Consider the following 20,903-nt stretch of genomic DNA (forward strand, 5'->3'; position numbering starts at 1 on the left):
TATCAATTTTCTGTCACATCAAGCTTTAAAGGATCAGTTTCACAAATTTGCTATCATCTTATGCCAAAATATCACCAGAGATCCGCACCTCAGACCTAGCCTTGATATGAACTTGGTTTCAATTCAAACTCTAACTCAGCTGTGGTATCATTCCTTGGTCTGTCTCTGTTACAGAAATAATGAAAGTGTGAACAGACAGAGCCTTTATCAGGACTATGTATATTTCAACAGCCAATCAAAAAAAGAAAGAGGCAAATATCTCTACAGATTTCCCTTCAGAATCAGTAAGTCTCACAGACTTCAGGATGGATAAAGAGGAGAAGATGTGGATGTCAGTGGTGGAGACTCCACTGCAGTACAGCACCTCCCAGTTGGAAAATGCATGGTCACATGTGTACAAATAAGTCATCTCCAGTTTGAACTGCACCATGTTCATTTATCTGTCATGGGCTCTGACAAAGCATTTAAGAATAAGATTAGAAGGCTCCTAAGGAAAGAACTACATTTCCCTGCCTGGGGCATACCACTTGTCTGAGGTTGGTAGGAACAGGCCTGAAATATTAATGAGTAAGCCATTTGTCAAGAAAATTATGCAAGAAAACTTGGCAGCCATACAAATGGGTTTGCAAGAAGATACCAAGCTAGGGCAGTGCACACTAAGCACTTGAAAGAGAAAACAGGAAGGAAAATCTTTGTAATCACTTTAACCTATCCACATCCATAAGCTTTGGAAAAAAACAGTAAATTAATGAGTAGGTAAAACATCACACTCAGTAATAACAGGTACTAACTTCTAAAAGGGAGAATGAGCTGCTCTAGATCTAGAATTCATGTTTTCAGGCATTGAATCCTTCAAGACATTTCTCCTAGTGACATTCTTTGCAAATAAACTTGCTTACCAGGTAGCATGTGTGCTAAAAGGTGTTGTCATGACAGAAGCCACTTAATTATTGAAAATTCACATAAGTAAATGGGGAAAAAAAAACCAATTCCCACAAGGGAAAGACACAGAAAACTGAAAAAGCACACTCATCTTGAGGTTTCCTCACAAATCATAGTGAGGAAAAGCAAAGACAAAATTGTAACCACTCTGTCAAATCAGATGTTAAAATCTACACTCTCTCAACAGACTGAAGACCTAAATCACTTCCAGGAGTCTCCAAGTATCATTTCTCCTTAAGAGGAACTTGCAAAAGAAAAATATTTAAAGTGCTTCAGTCAGACTCCATGTTTTATATTTATTTTTAATTTTTATCTAATGATAACATAAGTATGTTTTAGAGACAGGTACACTATAATTTTATATAGCACTCTTTATATAATAAATTTGAAGGCTTAGTTTTTAAGTAGACAGTGCTAGTTTTTACTGTAAGCAAACCTGAGAAGCATCCAAAGCATCACAGTATATTAAAAAATAATCTAAAATTTGCATTAAATAAGATGACTGTCAAATAAAGCAAATTAATAATTTATTTTGGTTTACCAAAACATAGCCATAACCAACATTGCCAAATGTTAAACATATCCAACACTGTGATCCATAGGTTTAATCACTATTGACACCAATTGGACTCACTGACATAGCAGTGTGATGCAGCAGCATTTAGAGTTCCATTAAGGAACACTCCACTTTTCCAAAGCATATCTCTACATAGGATCTCAAAGTGCTTTTCAGCCATTAACCAGTTAAGCTGTACACTATGCCCATGGGAAAAGTATTGCATTATTTATACCCATTAGTGCAGCAGCTCCCAAGTCAAAAGCACTGTCTTTCAACATCCTGGCTTTCACTTTTTTTTTCCCAAATTGTTTTGACTATATTGCCATTTTTCTCTACGTTCAGAATTTTCTGTTGTTTGCAATATCATTTTATCAACAGCTTAACAAGTATAACTACTACTGTGAACAGAATCAAAATGTTTTGAGAGGAGCTTGCCAGAGCTGCCCATTAGGAACCATTCTGAACAGCTCAGAAATAGTGAGATATTCCCATTGAAACTATCTTCTCCTTGAATGTGCAGATTTTTAAGGCTCAAGCCTACATTCCTTGAGCAAGAATTACAGTCATTGCTCTGCTTGTATTGTGGCTCAAACTTCAGTGTTATTGTAATTACAATTATGTACTTAGTTTAATCAGGAGAGATCACCTGTAGAGGTAGAAGACATTCAGGGAAGATGATATAGGGGAGGTATATAAATGAAGCTTTATTGAGGCAAACAGGGAAATGCAAAACTGGGTGGACTGACCAATGCTGCTGTGCCTGTTCCATGGCAGGGTTGGCCTAAAACACAGCATGGCATTCACAAATTGCCATCTTCTAAACAGGATTTCACCTTTGGTCACTATGTTTACCAAAACCAAGGACAGCATTTACTTCAAAGAAGAAATTATATCACAGAAGCGCAGAATTACTAAGGTTGGCAGCCTGTTCCAGTGCTCTGCCACCTGAAACGTAAAGAAGCCCTTCCTCATGTTGAGATGGAACTTCTTGTGTTTTATTTTATGGCCACTGCTCCTCATCCTGTCACTGGGCAACACTGAAAAGAGTCTGGTGCCATCCTCTTTGCACCTGCCTTTTTGATATTTATATGCATATACCCTCTCAGTCTTCTCTTCTCTGGACTATACAGGCCCAGCTCCCACCATCTGTCCTCATGAGATGCTCCAGGCCCCAAATCATCTTTGTGGAACTCCACTGGAATCTCTCCAGGAGCTCCTTGTCTTTCCTGTACTGAGGAGCCCAGAAATGTACACAGCACACCAAGTGTAGCCTCACCAGGGCTGAGCAGAGGGGCAGAATCACTTCCCTCGACCTGCTGGCCACATTCTTCCCAATGCACCCCAGGATGCCATTGGCTCTCCTAGGATGGAGGAGGGCACCGGTGAGGGCACTGTTGGCTCATGGTGAACTTGTCATCTACCAAACTGTTTGTTGGTGACCTCTTCTGGGGAAGTTTCACACTGTACCTAACCCCGCTGCTGCTTTTGCCTCAGATTTTGCAGAGCAAATCATGTCAGCCTCCCAGTCCAGCCAAGGAAAAGAGTATTATATAGGAGGCTGTCTCTCCTGTATCACATGTGAGAACTAACAGAGTCATCTGAGATTCAAACACAACACATTACAAGATCCAAGGCAAGCAATTAAGAGTCTTTTAGTCATATTTACCAGTGAAAACCTAGCCAAAAGCCACAGCACACAATCAGCCTTATGATTTGGCTTTGAAGGGGCCAAAACACTTGGTGCCAGCCTGGCACAGCAGCCAGCATTTGCTGAACCAGCTCAGCAGAGCTCACACGAGGCCCACAACAACTTTACTCTAAAGGAAAAAGAAAGCAAATCTCACCAATGTCATAAAACAGCCAGAGGACATCTACTACACCATACATTGTTATCACTACAGTATCCCTTGAATCCAGAAAACTAAAGACAAAATATGAAGATACAGCACATGGAAGGGGAATTGTCGTGCCTGGTGCTGCCAGCATAGGCAATCGGAAAGAAATGTGAGGTCAGTAGTGACAGATACCACATATAAGTGCTAAATAATCCTACATTATAATCTTTACAATGACCAGTAGGCCGAGAAAAAGCAAATCCACAGTGTAAAAAGCACTATAATATGCTTAGAAACCAAATCATTACTGAACAGAGATGTAGGTCTCAATGTGCAATAAGGCAGGAAAGAATGACTTGCTGAGACCAGAATCAACTACATGGGACATGAGAAGGCCACTATGAATTAGCTTTATGGTAAAAAAGGTATGGCCACAACCCCTCTCCCCCACATAAATAAAAAACCAAAAGGCTACTACTACAATAAGCTGCAGGTAAGGAAAATCAGGTTTTATTTAGCAAAGAAAAACATAACCAGCATCTACGCAACACCTAACTCAGCCACAGATTTATGATATGTGCCAGTATTTTTTCACTACAAAACTTCCATATTACGTTCCTGGAATTCCAGGGACCACTGCCAGAGCTAATAAATAAAAATGATGGTTCAGAATTGTTTTCTTCTCAGTACCTGCTAGCTCAAAGGTACAATTTCCCAAGTATAGGCTATCATGTAAGCAACATAGGGATTGACTCTGTTTTTATTTTGGCGGTATTTTTCTCTGTAGTTATTATCTTATTTGGCCTTAAAAAAATATTAACTTTATTTTCATGCTACTACTCTAGGTATACTCAAAGAATCAAAAGATTTACAGGAAATTTGTCCAGCTTACAATATGATATAACAAAATCTGGCCTAGCATGGCACATCATCTCATTTTCTATGCAGCATTAAAATATGAATATTGGATGCTACTTTTGAGGCTGAGTAGACAAAAACATATTCATCACATCTGATGAACCTGATTCATCTACAAATCTGCCGAATACCCAAATGTGAACTTCCAATTTATTCAAAAACATGTAAGCAAAATTGCAATGATTTCTATGCATAATTGCACAAACATCTAACTTCAGTACCTCTAAATTAAATTTGCATGTGGCACTTCCATATTCGTAAATTACAACTAAACATTTCCAGTTGTTTACATGTTTCTATCCCATCAGCCAAGGATGAAAAGTCTCAGGATGAAGGGTTTTTTAATTCTGAAAGTAAAAGCTGCTATCCTGGACCTTTCTGGCATTTATTTTCTGCCATTCCAATGCACTTACTGGCATCTGGGCTAGAAACTCTCCTTTACCACTTCTTCTCTGTCATCTACTGGGACGCAGAGAAATAATTAGATTGACTCAAGCAGTTCTGATTGCTTTCAGTGTGTGGTTCACTTCTTGACACCAGAGAGAGGAGTTGTGATAAATAAGGATCAATAGACTGGATAGGAATGTTTAAATTTTCTTCAAAGCTGAAGAGCAATGCCACAAAAAAATGAACTTTTTGTTTAGGGCAAGTTATTTGGCAAAAAAACTTGAGTGAGTTTACTGTGTAGCAAAGTTTACCGAAGAGTTGTGAAGACTAGAATTTAAACAAAATGAAACTGAAGTCAGTCTTTTCAGTTCTCATTTACTTCTTACTAGAAGCACAACTCAAAGGAAAGGAAAGCAATCAAGGCATGATGTTAACATTTCAACATCCGTTAAAGAAGAATTACATCTAGTGGAGGGGTCTTCAATCACAGACTGCTGCAAAATCTTACATAAAATACACCATTACAATCAGCACCTCTGTTCATAATTACAGGAGAAGATCAAATACTGTGTACAGGCAGACAGAAAAAAAAAAAAAAATCACCACCTCTTGCTTCCAGGCTGATGCTATTTAATTAAGATAGAAGTAGAGGAAAGCTAGTTTCCTGCATTATCATTGCTATCATAGACCTGTTGTGGCCATTCAGTCTTCTTTAGCACTACATGAATTTAAGATAAAATAACTATAAAGCACTCAATAAGATTTTTTTCCTTAAAGTCTTCAAGCCAGCTTCTTCTCATAGCAGAGTAGCAAACTAAGGAAAGCTTTTCTAATGTCTCTTTCATACTTTCAAATTACTTCTCTGCTATTATGATTAATTGGATACCATGCAAAGTGGGCAAATCATAATGTTTCATCAGATAAACAGGAGGTAAATTTCAGCCATCTTTTAATTTCATGTGCTTTTTGTAGCACTGTTTACAAGTTTGCTGTAAATTATAAAATAAATAATAGAACTATATCTTTTGGTGTGCCCAATGATGACATCTATTCACACTTAAGGCTGAAATTCACCACTTTGCAGAAGGCTGGCACCCAACTCATTGCCAGGTTCAGCCTTATAAAGATAACTACAAAATCATGCACAGTTCTGACACCTGAATCCTGCACTAGATGTATCTCCCACAGTAGGAATATGCAGCCTAACGCCTGAACTCGAATCTGTTTACTGAGAACTTTAGAACACAGCCTTTTGACATACCAGGTACTCTCAAAAATACCTTGTGTAAATAAAATTACATCTTCATAAGAATGTCCTGCATTCAACAATTCAAATAATTACCATGTTCATCTCCATCCTAAAGGTATCAACACTTTGCTCAATTTAAGTTCCACGTGCATCAAATTTAGTGCAGTCAGTACAACTGTCATGCCAATTTCAATTATTTCACTCAAAAACAACAAGTTTATTATTAGCACTCTGTGGGCAATTACTGTAAATATCAGCAGACTTGGATTTATCTTAATTAGTGTTTGTTTCAATTCCACAGGCAAACAAGAAATCATCTGCAGTAAGGATAGCAATGACTTTATGTCTAGCTGTAGTCATGCTGCTGTGTTTGGCCCTCTCAGGGAAAAAAAAAAAGAAATCTTACATTGAATTTTGCATATTTTTCAGTATGTCACATAATGCCTTCAGGACATACAATTTACTCCATGACATGCTTGTTCCTATAGATACAAATGACACAAAACACACACCAGTGAAGAAGTGAAATATAAGTTCTGAAACAAAATGCTTTGATATTTGAAAGGATACTTTCATATTTGTCTCTTCTACAGCAACTGTGATCTGCACTGTTATAAGCATCCAATAATTACAGGAGTCCAACAGAACCCTGATTATTAAAGCTACTAAAACAGTCACAGAATATCCTTATCTGACCATTTAACTATTGGCAAATAGGTAGCTACTAATGTGCAAACAAGCACCTCCAACTTTTTGTGCTATGAGATCATTTAGCAAAACCAAAGTCCTGTTCTGCTTTTACTACTCCTACTTATTCCTTATGCATCATCAGATCATTAAAAAATTCAGCTTTTATTCTATCCCACTGAGAAACAGTGGGGAAAAGACAGCATAGGCCAGAAACCACAAGATTCCTAATTTCCCTTTTATGCTTTCCAGCTTGTATTACCAAAGAAAAGGGAGCATGCTTTCTCATAAGCAGGTGTTTTCTACAGAAAACTACTAGTGAATGAAGCCAAAATTTGATTTTATGACCAAAAAATCATTAACAGGTCTCTGTCAAACACAAGATGGTTTGCTGAGTGCATTTTTGCAAGGATCTGAACTTGGTCCAGTTTCAGGGAGCGTTTCCATTAGCAACCTACAGAACTCAACAGAGGACATGCTTAAATCTGCAGATCATCAAGAGCCAGCACTGCAGGTATACTGGATAACAGGGCTGGAACCCAAAATCATTCTGTCAAACTAGAGAAATGGTCATAAAAATAACAGAACAGTTCGTCAGGGGCAAGCGCAACATTCCGTACTTTGTCAAAACCAGCTGCACACCGACAGCAGAGCAAATAAACTGCTAGACAACACCTTCCTCAGAGGGGAATCAGGGTTTGTAATAGACCATGAGCTCAATAAATGTTCAAAATGGGATTCAAAAAACAGAAAGAGCCATCATATGGTTACATAAACAGGAATATATACCACATAAAATAGGAAGCGTTCCTGTCCTGTTTAGCAGGAAGAATAAGACATGTTTTTGGCATAACCTTTACAAAAAAATACAAAACCATTTGAAGTGTCCAAAGACAGTAGCAGAAATTACGAGTCTCAACAAAAAAATTATGCAGAAAGACTGAATATACTAGGACTATATAGCCAGAGAGGAAACAAAGACATTTTCATCATCATCATCAGATCCCAAAGAAGTAGAACACTTTGGATTAAGCTTGTCTCCACTGCATCCTGGCTAGGACATGCAGCAATTCACCTACCAAAACCAAAGTTCAAAAAATTTATCTAAGTTATAAGGAGAAGTATTTGTACAAATATAGTGACATGTTGTAAGAGAGGGCTTGTGCAGACACTATTGTAGTTTATTATTTCATGCAGATTTCTAAATACTTGGGCTAAAAAGAAACAGGTATAAAATTCAACCTGCTTTGGGGGCCAGACTAGTCAGTATCTCAAGGTCTTTCCAGTTTTATTGTGGTTTGTTATAATTTCTGTGATCATTATCACAATTTTTTTTTTAATGAAGCACATATTAAGGGCTTATTCATTAGAGGTCAAGCCAAGTCTTTCTTTCAGTAGCAGTTTTAATGGTGCACATGGCTTTATGCCAGTTATATTGCTGAAAGCTTAGCAGGTGATGTATTTGCTTATAGGCACTGTCATATTTTATCCATCTCAGCATCTATTTAGTAAGTGCTTTAACATTCTAGTATATGGCAGGTGCTATATAAAACACAGCATTATTTTCCATATTTTATTCTCCTCATTGGCATTCCTACTCTCAGATTAACTGGCAAAAGTACAAACATTCACAGCAATCTTCAAAAAGTAAGTTTGACAGCCACAGTTAGCTCCGTACTATCAGTAAACACAACACAACACTGTTCCTTCTCTATTACAACAAAATTTCCCATTTTTTTGTATAGATGGAAATATGATGGCAGACAAGCTGCAGTGGCCATTTGGACACCAGCTGCTAGTTGTGTGTTGGAACAATGCTACCTGGTTTACCTAAAATGCATTATGGTGGTATTTCAATTATTCCCTTCATCTTGTTTCATGGCAGAGGATAGGCAGAAAAATCCACATGGATTAGGCTTTTCCATTCATAATTTCATGCTACTCTTGTAAGATTTCTAGGTGGTCTAGGTAAAAATTTCCACTGAAATTAGTAGATTATACCAGAAACATCCATGGAAATCACACTGAGCTGACAAGATACTATTTTTATTCCATTCTTCAAACTGCAGTCATACATATTGTGATGTTTTAATTTCCTTTCTCAGTATTCCTTCATACAGAAGTCATCATTTCCATTACTTGGGATCTTGATAAACTTCTGATTTCTTTTCAGTCTTGTTTTAGAGAAAAGGGGGACTGAAACTGAATACAATACTCAAGAGTAAATATTTCAACTGATATTACCGAAACATAAAATAACTTCGGGAAGGTCATCTCCTCCTTCTATCCCAATGCTTTTCTTTACTTACATTTCATCTTGGCCCCACTCCTCACTACAGTGAGATTAAACATAAAGCACAACACAAACCTGTATGATGCCTGTGACTTTACTGCTTGAAGGACTTCAAAATAAAATATTTCTCCTTTTCTTAAAGCAACAAGGTTTTTAATTTGTAATTTGTTATTCCAACACCTCTAAGCAGATTCACATAGAAGTGCAAGGAACATATCTGAATCTATTCACAATGCTTTCAGTTTTGTCCATCACTATAAGATATAAACAGAAATGTCTCCTAACTAATTACAGCTGATGTTCACACCCAAGCAATTCAGAAATGCTTTGCTTTCAATACTACTTTATTTCAGGGCAAAATAAAAAAAAAAAAGAAGGTAATAGAGGTGAACACTGGCAGAAGCAGAGAAAAAAGTTGTTTTCCTTTACCTATCCTATGTTATTAGACAAAGACCTTTTTTAACAATGTGTCACTTGAGTAGCAGCTGTGTTCTATTGAAAAATGCTCAAAATCATGGAAAAGTCATGCAAGATATCAGATACATGGTACAGGCCAATGCATTTAGTATTTTTATGTGTTTCAAATACCTATAAGCCATCTGAAGACAAATTTTAGGAACAACTGAAAAATATAAAAATGTAATTCTTAAGGTGGAATTCTTCTCACTGCACATCACAGAGTACTCCTCCCAGTGAGGAGGACATTTCACAGTGCACTTCTGTATAATCACAGAACCTACTACACTAGGTAATACAGCATCTTACCAATAACAGTAGAGACAGTCAAAGCAAGACAAAAAATAGGATAATAGGCCCTCTTATAAAGCAGCTTGGAATCAACTCTCCTTTTTTTTCAGTAAAGAAACCAAGTACAGAAAAATGTGTCAACCATCAAGCATGAAAAATCCCACATGACTATTTAACGCATTTTGTAGGACAGAGGGCTCCATGACAAACTTAATAAAATACATATGTTAGCACACATAACCTTTCCTTGAATGAAGACAAGTGAGTGGAAACTAACAATGCAATCAACAGCATCAAAAGCATTTCTAAAATGCTCTCCAATATGGTTTTGTCTCTTCTGCTGGCAGACTTACCACTGATCTTTCCATCAGAAACACAAATAGAACGTGAAGGGTATCCACCGCAAACATACCCAGAAGAGAAAACAATCCCTTTCTCTCCTCCACTCTATCAGTTCTGTGAAGTAGATTAGTCCTTTTTTAAATTGCATATACCAGCGATAGAAAAGCAGTCACTTGGCAAGCAGATTACTTCTTGACTGCTAAAGCAAATGCCTCAGGAATGTTTTGGGTTTTTTTTTTTAATTTATAACCACAAAAGCTAAGGCTTTCCTCTTCCAGAATTATTCTAACTTTGGGAGCAGAACAAGCAACATACCAAAGCAACATAACATTATAATGATGTTTACAATGCTTTAAATCATGAATCTGTTTTTAAAATCCCATATTTTTCATATGGGAAAAGTTATCAGCTTTCATCCACTGCAGAGCACATGTTTTTTATTTCCTGTAAAGTTTCCTATAAACTGCAAAGTTTCAAGGCACTAAATCTTTGGTGCACTTTGTTTAGATACTGAATTTTACTACAAGTAATTCTTACAGACTTTTTGTATGTGTATTAAAATATCTTCCTTTTTTGACTATACACAGCAATGAAATAACTGAAGAGTAGATTTACAGATGCAGAAAATGAAAACTACCTACAATAAAAATGCAAAACCCTCTGAACTGTTGGTAAATAAACTTTTCTGTAGAACATTTTTGGTGTACCATATATCAAACTCAATGTTGAGTGCATAGCATAAAGTTTTACTGATAAGAACTTAAGATTACTACTTATGACTCACAAGTAACAACGGTTGCCATACAAAATGCTGTATAGAAGCGATGGTAAAACTTTCAGACTTTATGACATAAATCATCATCATTCTGCTGACTAAAATCTTAATTACATATGTCATGGTGGGGGCACTTGTTCACAGGTCACACAGGGTGTCATATCTCCCTGAATTTCCATTTGATAATCAACCATTCCCTTTTTCCCCCACCAAGTCTGTCTTGGCATCATCTTAGACTCTGCTTGTTTTTCACTCTTTCTATTACAATCTAACTGTCTCAGCTCTGCTCAGCATGTCAATGCACAAAGCTTCCAGGGGCTACCAACACAGGGTGAAAATGAAGCTAAAAGAAAAATGGAGCTCTGAGCAATACAATTTCTAAACCTTCTGAAACCCCAAAGAAGGTAAAACTCACCCTAAAAATCTTGGTGTATCAATCTTTTGACCATATTTTAATTATTACAGTTTCAATTAGATTCATGTTTGATTCTACTGAAATACAAGCTCAAGACAAACCTGAAGCTGGTCAAGTGCTGTCTGATGCACCACACTTCTTCATGCCCTTTTCTGGAACTATAGGCATGTGCACAACCCAGGAAAAAGTTAAGAATTCACACCCTTATATTCCACAGTGCACAACAACTTAAACCATATGATTTGTCTGCAAAGGAAGAGTTTCATGTCAATAACAAAATGTGAGGGGGGAGGAATAATCCACAGATTTTAACCTAAAATATTTCTTTTTCTTACAATTTTAAATCTTGAAACCATTTCTTCTGCACATTAAGATAACATCAGCTTGCACAATAATTGTCCCTGCTTAAAGCACCTACAATAGCGTTTGCAGAAAATGGAAAAAGCTTTTTTCACCTGTGAATACCAGTCAATGACTACAGCAATCTAAACTGAAAAGGACTTTTCACAGATCTCCTAACGCATTTCCCCTTCCAATAGTGGACTTCATGGAACAATGAATATTCCCAGATGAAACTTGCCACTTTATGGAATGATTGTACTATCACAGAGAGATCTTCTCTTTTTAAAGAAGAAATCATCCTCCTACAATTTTTCACCTTAAGTGATGTACAGATTCTTTTAGGTTTTTTGGTCTCTGCCTGGTGAAGTCATGTAAAAATTACGTAACAGTTCAAAGTTTTATGCAAAACCTTGTTTTGTCAAATCCTTAAGTAAATTTTGGAACAATAAGGACAAGAACCTGGAGGGAAAGAAAGGAAGGGGATCTGCCTTCATTTGACAAAATTGTCATATACATACACCTTCTCCCCCTCTTGCATCTTCCCATTTATTTGTATGAATGAACTGCACATAGCAGCCACACTTATTTTAGCAGTACTTAAGAGGTCTAGGCCCCAAAAGACCTACTGACAGATGATGAAGCAGCATTAGTGCTGCAGAATAATAACAATTTACATTAAAAGCTGACAAACTACTTGTCCAATAAAACTGTTCATTTCCTTTTTCATGCACTTGTTGAAAAGTGCCAGCGCAGAGTCTAGAACAGTCTTCTACCATCTGAATAGCATCTGTTAATTTAATCAGCTCAGTTCTTCTTGCATGTGAGATTTGGCTGCACCAGTACCATCAGTATTGAACATGTCTGTAGAAAATGTATCTGTTTAAAAACGTATCAGTTAATGGCTAAATAAAAGTAGTCAGCAAAGCCAAAGGCCTTGTGTTTGTAGAGGAAACAATCATCAGGTCCTACATAAAGCTCTAAGCCATGTGTCCAGAAATTCCTAAGAATCACTTCCCAAAATTAGGCCTCATTCCCTTCAGTATCTCTATTATCCAAATGCATAAAGGTGTGAATGCGTGTATAGGAACACACCAGTTGACAGGGTCATTCAGAAGGCATTTCAAGAGGATAACCATGTTACTGGTTTGCAAAACAATTTGTTTGTTCCGTCAAAAAGAATCTTAAACAAAAACTACAGCTCAAAAAAAAATTACAGACTTCACAGGTTTGGGTAAAGGATGTGCCTTCAGACAGAAGTGGAAAGCTTAGTAACTGCAAAATCATCTTGCCTTCTCCAGCAATTAGCTTTGCACTGGCTGTTTCATTTCATTGTGAATAAAAGTATTAAATGTCAATGGTGCAAAACATTTTCAATATTAAAGTTGAAATGTTCAGAGTAGACATTAATCTATTTTCAAACCACAGCAAGCTACTTCAAAGCAGATAAGAAATACTACCAAGGTAACAAAAACATTCTACCTGCACATGTGTAACATAAACATGTAATATACCTGCTTTAGTAAACAATACTGGTTACCACTATTAAACTAAAGGCTACAGGGCTTCCATAACAAACCCCAAATATCACAGATTTTACCTCTTCAAATGATTTAATTTAAATTGCACATTATATTCATGAAAATAAAGCAATCTGATTTTTTGGTTAGCAACAGAACTAAGTCTGCAGATAGCTATTAGAAGCTATTTTACTATGTGAGCTGTCAGCACTTCCATCAACTATTACATATATTAACCTTCCAGACACCACACATTCTGAGGTAGATTTACAGAGCCATATATTTACACTTTACTAGTCTTCATTTACCCCTAAGCATCTTTGGCCTAATTCATCATTAGAATAACAGCACATGCCACAGTTGAGACAGCCACAATACAGAGCACATCATCATACAACATCAGAAAGCATCCACCCATACACAGTAACACCATACCACATCAGACTGCTTCAAGAATCCACCCTTCTTAGTCTTGAGCCCAACCTTTTATACCCCTCATCTCACATGCCTTACACCTGTGTGCCCTCGGTTCCCTGTTGTGATAGGTCAGTACACCTTGGCACTCCGTGCCTCCTTACCTTCAATGCTGGTCACCTCTCCTGCACAGCTGTAGCCCATTAGGGATGAGGCTTGGGCACAGCCCCACTCCCAATTACCACATAGTGTGTGCCTACAGAATAAGGCAGTAAAACAGCACAGAAAGCAATCATGTTGCAACAGTCATAGCAACCAATTGCTTCAGACATTATTGATTCCTCCTGACAGCTGCATCATCTTGAGGTTTGACTGCATGCAGTGTGACCCAGGAAACAGATCTACTGCACTGGTCTGAATTTCAGATGGTATGAAGTCTGAGGTAGCCTGTGCTTTCTCCTAATGTAACTAGAAGAGATGATCTTGCAGCCGCTCTCCTGCCATCTGTCCAGGTACGTTGGGCGGTGAGCACCGCAGATGTGAAAGGAGAGACCTGCTGGCCCAGACATCAGAGAACCAAACAACAAAAAAGGTGTCTCCTTACTTGCAAACAGCAGACAAGGTGGAACTTAAATAAAAAATTCTCTGAATCTGCCTGAGGCAGGCTAAGAATCTGCTCCTCCCTTCACTTAAAGCAAAGTATTATTATCAGAGGAAACCTAAATCAAATTCTGTGTTGAAAGCTGAACTACGTTCTAAGCTCTGCACATACGTGCACAGTCCTTATCCCATACAATCCACAAAAAAGGAGCAACACCAATATAGTCCTTACAAAGTTTCTTTGTATTTTTCTTTTGTCAAAATAAGTAAGAGCTAAAAGAAAAAAAATATATATATACTCAATACTTAAATCCATCAACAAAACAGAGTTGTATAAAGAACAAAGCTGGGGAACACTAATTTCCTACATAGTAAAATAAGCACCTGCTTAGATCTGGAAATACAATTTATTGATTATTACAATAAACCATAGATCAAAATTACTCTAAAAAACATGGAAGATAATATAAACACCTTTTTGCCACTTCACAGTTCATATTTTATGCCTAACTTTTCCAGAAGAAAAAAAATAATTATCTTGTAAGACTGAAACCACCTGTACCTTTCCTGCTCAAGATGATATTCATTAATTATAAAAACTAGAAGAACATAATATCCAGAAACATTCTGCTTCATTCAATAAAGATACCGCCTTTGTTTTGCCTATTCAGTAGTTTTCCATGTGAATTATGGTTTTGAGGGAAAGTGTCTACTGTTTGGTTTCTGTGTTTTTAATTGAATTCAAATTTCCATCAAAATGTCCCAAATTAAAATTAATTATTAGCTGGTAAGCAGGAAATGCATCAATCATTATCTTATAAAATTAGAATGTGTAAATATTAAGAAACCAGCTATATTTGTGTTAGGCTGTATAATTGCTTAAAAATGCAAAAAAAAATTGCTTCCTTTAGCATAAAGCACTAACATTACTTACCAAGCAACTAATTTCACTTTTTTTCCAGATGGCGAAAATCAAGCATTTTCAAGGAAAACAACATATAATGCACAAAAGCTTCTCTATTCCTTTAAAGAATTCATTTTTAATTATGATTTAAATCAATTCAGCTTGGCTGATGTCCTGGTTTGCTCACACCAATCTTCAAGCTCCCCCTCCCGTGACCAGAATAAAGGTTGCTAAGTTTCATACTGATGGGGAGTAGGGAGCTACTAGCTCACATAAATGATTTCTGGCATGCATCAAAGGAAGGCCTTTGCAAGGGTCCTCCCTAACAATCTTCAAGTGATTCTCTCAGGAAAACTGATTACCCTCTAAAGATGGTAGTCTGGAATAGAGTTCCCAGTCTCAATTAACCTGGGTTGGTTTCAGCTAATGAAGTGGAAGTGAGGAAAAAAGTTAACAAGATATAGTACACTACTTCTAGCATACGGCCTTATTTATATTTAGAGCTGCTTCAAGCCCTAAAACGAAGATTTGATCAACATATAGTAAAGTTTAAATCAGCAAAACATATTATTTTATTTGCAGTGTCTAAATTAAGTATCTTTATAAAAATAACAAGCAAGGCACATCATAAAAAGGAAACTGCACTCTAAAGGTCTTCCCTAAGTAAGTTTAGCTGAAAACAGAGATGGGAGAAAACATGTCAGTCCTATTTTCAAGAAGGTCAAGAAGGAGTATCTAGGGAACTACAAGCCAGTCAGGCTCACCTCAATCCCTGAGAAGGTGTCCGAGCAACTAATCTTGGAAATAGCTTCCAAAACATGTGAAGGTGATTAGGAGCCTTCAGCCTGAATTTATGAAGGGGAAATCATGTCTGATACACCTGTTAGCCTTCCATAAAGAGATTTTTGTCTTGGCAGATGAAAGAAGTGGACATATGTTAGTCCTGATTTTCATAGGGCTTTTGACAGTGTCTCCCAGGACATATTCATAAAGAAAATGACAAAGTGGTGAGCATGCAGTGAGTGGCGGCCGGTGAGGTGGATTGGACACAGGCTGAACTGTCAGCCTTGGGAGATTGTTATGAGCTGCAAACAGTCCATCTACAGGCTGGTCACCAGCAGTGTGCCCCAGGGGTCATACAGGGTCCAATACTATTTTAACATCTCCATTCATGACCGAGTAGAAATTTACAGATGACACAAAACTGGGAAGCCTTGTTAATAAACCAGATGAATGTGGTGCCATTCAGAGGGAGCACTACATACTGAGAAAATGGGCCAACAGGAACATGAGCAAGTTCAACAAAGAGAAGAGCAAAATCCTGCTCCTGGGGAGGATTAACCTCAAGCACTGGTATATACTGGGGTCTGGCTAGCAGAGCAGCAGTTTTGCAGGAAAAGAGCTGATGGTCCAGATGGATAACAAGATGACTGTGAGCCAGTCACACAAAGAAAGGCCTAGAGCATCCTAAGCTGCATTAGGAAGACCACTGCCAGCAGGCCAAGGGAGCTGATCCTTCCCCTCTGCTTAGTACCAGTAAGGCCACACCTGGATTGCTGAGTCCAGCTTTGGGCTTCCCAGTGAAGCCCAGGGAAGGGCAACAGAGATAATAAAGGGATTGTAGCATCACAAAAACACTGGAATGATAATTCAATAATCAGGTTTCCATCCCTTTTTGTTGGCCACTATTTCCTCTAAAGCATGGTTAACATTAAGCCTGAGCAAGAATACCATCTTTAACATACTCCACAAAAAAAAAACAAAGCAACATGTCCCTGCCACCAAAAAAAAAAAAAAAAAAAAAAAGATAAAGAGATAATGCCATATGCTTTGTGTCCAGTGGAATGTTTCAAAATACCTTGGTATTTTCAAGAGGAAGGATGACTACTCAACTTCTTTCAGTATTTTTAAAAATAATCAATATTTCAGTTTTCAAAAAGAAAAGAAAAAACCACAAACAAACAATTACATGCTGACTTCCATTCTTACATATGACAAGCCAAAAATACTCTTTAAATGGCAATCTACTTTTCCTAGCAGGTATGTGGGGGTGATGGGTTGTTTTGTTTTTTCCAAACAGAGCAGCTGCAATTACTTGCAAATCAAAGAAATCCTAGCGCTCTCTGGTGTAAGGACTGAATTTTTTTTCACTTTACCAGAGAGCTCAAGTAGTGGCTCTTAGCTGTGCTAAGAAAAGGAAACTGTGGAGATGGAAACAGTATCCTGCTATTGAGAAACACAGGCATACAACCCAAAGAAAAGGCAAGTCAAAACTTACATAATCCCTACCAGGAATGAGTTCCATAGAAATATTCTGCTGTATGCTCATAACTTCTTATGAAATAAAGGCTCCAGTATCCATGCCACTGTTTTAAGTAAAGGGTAACAGGCCATTTTCTTCATGACTGTCTTTGATTTTATCATCTAAATGTTTAAATCTATACTGGCTCAAACACCACCTACAATTATGCCAACACTTCATCGAAAATAACTTTATATATATTTAAAAAAAAAACAAACCCACACCAGATATCTATTCTAAGTCATGGAGTCAGGAGAAATTCAGTGTGCTGGAATCCCCCATCACCATCTAGAGGGTGTTATCAGACAGCACAGTGAGTTGCAAATAGGCAGAGACAGAGACAACACCATCTGAAAACAAGAGAAACTTTTCACTTCCTCCTTTCAGAATTCAGAGTGATATAAAACAATTTCTGGTTTACCTTCTTTCTAACCCACTCCATCTTCCTTATATATTTATTATACATGTTCAATGCCTTATTTAAATCTGTTTGGATTGCATATTCTTTTCCCCTAGAGCATTATGCCAATATTAAAAAAAAAAATAGCATCAATGACATACTTTTCTCGTGTGTCATTATTTATTTTCAAATTGAGTTATGCTTTATATTCTATTTTCTTCTCTCCCAGTACAAGAAACTCATACACAGGCATAGGAATGAGCAAGGACACTTCCCTACATAACCACATCCTTCTTCTGTTTATAAACATCTTACCATCTCTGGCCACAGCCTTTCATCATTTATTTACAATAAATGTTTTTCAATCCTCTGATTTTCCTTTAGTCTCTAGTTCCCCACCTAAGTTGCTGTGTGACCTGACACCAACCCAGCAAAGCATTTATACTGTTCAATATCTTTGTAATACTTTAAATGTCTCCTCAATGGCTTTAGCAGATTGGAGCAAAACACTCAGTGTCCTGATGAACACGTTCCTTCTATCAGTTGATGAGAAGATTTTTTTAATTTGTGGCATCACCTCTGAATCACTTCCTGAAGAAGCTTCCAGAACAAAACCACAGGGCTGCTCTTGCCCTGTCATCCCATAGCACCTGAATTTTTAATCCTTCTGGGTTTTTGCCTCGATTAACCTGCTATGCATACCACATGCATGGTCAACCAGAAGAAATATTATTTTGGTACATCTATTTTCCAGTGTCATGATATTTATTCATTCCAGTATCCTTCATGCAGGCCCTGGCTAAGTATTGTTCTTTATTTTGGCATCTATCAAAATCTCACAGGTAACTAGTAATTTCATTCCCAAAGTCGTGAGAAAACAGAATTATTCTCCTGCTTAAATACTACCCATATCTGATGAACAGGTTACCATTTCTTCACCTCTCACAAAGCAGGAACAATAGCTGCTATGCTTTAATCCTTCAGGTTAATTGAAAATCTTACAAGCCTTCATCTACCCACCATAAAGTTTAATAGAAATTTCTCCCATCATAATGCACAGGTTTAAGTGGCTACGCATGTGACCCCTAAACTCATAGTGATTACTTCAAAGAGCCTGTAAAGTTTTAGAAGGAACAAACAGTGATAACGTACTATCATAAATTGGAATAATTGTAGAGATTAAAAGGATAGGAGAGAGAGAAACTCAGCAGAATTTTGTTCTTGATTTGTTTTTTTACACTTTGGGAAGGAAGGTTACTTGTTTGGGATATTTGAAGGAGAAAAAAAAATCACATTTTCTTCATCAGAGGTATTTTTTCTGGTCACATCTAAAACGCCCAAAATCATTCAAAAACAGACATGTAAAACTAAGTTTGTCTCTTCCTGTTATTTGAGACTATTTTATTGAGGCATATATAGGAAAACTGCTCAGCTCTAAAGGCCCTCCTCCCAATTCTGAAAACAAAGTCAAAAAATAAAGCAGAGCTCTCCATCCATGCCTGTTCTTTAATTATCACATTTTTATAGAGCATCTCATATCACTGGGCATTGTACTTAACACCTCCAACTTCTGAATGGGAGATGAGAGCAGAAACCAAGCTTTCAGTATATAAACATACCTTCCTTATGGAATAAGCTTAGAAATATAAACTTGTAATTTTCCAAGCATAGAACAACAATGGTGGCTGGCAAATGCAGCCACCAACAAAATCACTTTGTTTATAAACACACAGAAAAAAAAAAAAATCATGTTTTGAAACTGTCAGTGTATCATTTTATTGGCTTTACCGCACATGAATAAAAGAGCAAGCTCTGACAATAGGAAACAATTAAATTCTGTTTGTTCCTTGCAAATGAAGCATATATGGTTTGTAATCTTGGTTTGAATATATGAGAACCCTCTGATCCCTTTCAACATCTGTGAGGAAAGAAGGCAAGAAAAACCCAAAGCACACCTACAATGGAAAGGGACGCATGGAACACCTACAAAGGAAAGGGAAAAGAAAATCACTTATTAGGGTAAAGTCGGGCTATAAAACAAGGCTGAAATGGAATTTTTCTCCTGTCTATCAACAGGCTTTGATTTTGGAAAAATACTATCCAGAAGCCAGTAAAACATTTGCTGCACCTCATAATTATTTATGTCTGTGCTATTTACATATGTGTATACATGTCCATACACACACACATTATATATATATATATAAATATATATATATCTGTATTTGATTACAAGCTGTTGCTCATTTATGCTTTTCTCTAGTTAACTAAGGAACGCTACTCTCCAATCTCTCTTTTTCTGTTAAATTACCTGCAAACACATGTAACATTATTTCCACTAACTGAAGTATTTACACACAGACTGAACACACCTCTGCAAGTTATGCCCCGCCCTAGACAGAAGTTACTGGAAAGAATAGATTAAATCTCTCTGATCATCCCACTCATTCTGTCAATCTAGATAATATAAATCTCCCTCCTACTTTCACATCAGTAATAGCTGAACTTTGTTATTTCATATTAAAAACAACAAGGAGGAGAAAGACTTGTATTTTAAGGGCCTGGAGAGCTGAAGGTTCACATGCATTTTCCCTCTACTTATCTCTAAATGACTTTCTTTAAGGTGAATTCCCAAGAAGGATGAAGTTCTAAAATATTTTGTAGACATTTATTTATATATTTATTTATTTATTTAATGTTTCATCTTTCCTTTTCAAAAAGACATGAGTCTGACGCAAAGGTTTCCCATGCTAGTATGCCATCCCCCCTCCACCACAAGTTCTTTAATTGATGGGGGTATCTGCGTTCTTTGTGAGAGCACTTACCTATGGGTCAGGAGCTTCATGTAGCTGCACTGGTCTAACTGACAGTAGGATGCTTTAAAAAGCACAAAGCAGAAGATGTGTAGTAAAGGAGAACACTTTATACATAAATAAAGATACACAACATCACTGGGGGAAATCTAGAACTGACAATCTCTCTTTTTCAAATTTTCCTCAATTTGATGGGCTCCTTTGCCTCAAACAAGGCACAGGAGCAAGTTTCGTCACAAAACCTATTAAAAATGTGCACTCACAAAGCATTTGGGTCAACACCTCCACTTTGACTATATTGTTTTATTACTCCCTTAAAACATTTTATTTCTACATTATTAAATAAACGAATGTAGGAGTGCCTCAGTGTAATTAGATACAATGTATGTCATCCTGGTTCAGGGAAATAATTCCTTATATACACCTTCCTTTAGATAATGGCCCATTTGTATTTTGATTTAA

The 20,903-nt window shown here is 37.1% G+C and overlaps 1 protein-coding gene across 15 annotated transcripts in view; it reads right to left on the bottom strand.

The window, feature by feature from the left end:
• The window catches only part of FARS2 (phenylalanyl-tRNA synthetase 2, mitochondrial), a 231,103-nt gene that overhangs the window by 183,399 nt on the left and 26,801 nt on the right, over nt 1–20,903 (bottom strand). Inside the window, exon 1 of one of the 15 annotated variants that reach the window (XM_053969976.1) lies at nt 20,454–20,530. The exons of the other annotated variants lie outside the window; for them this stretch is intronic. The gene's annotated coding sequence lies outside the window, so the exon portion shown is untranslated. Of the gene's footprint in view, nt 1–20,453; nt 20,531–20,903 lie in introns of those variants that run through there. 15 annotated transcript variants of the gene reach the window in all.

The sequence above is a fragment of the Vidua macroura genome, chromosome 1, assembly GCF_024509145.1.
Source record: "Vidua macroura isolate BioBank_ID:100142 chromosome 1, ASM2450914v1, whole genome shotgun sequence".
In the NCBI taxonomy this organism is placed as follows: Eukaryota; Metazoa; Chordata; class Aves; order Passeriformes; family Viduidae; genus Vidua; species Vidua macroura.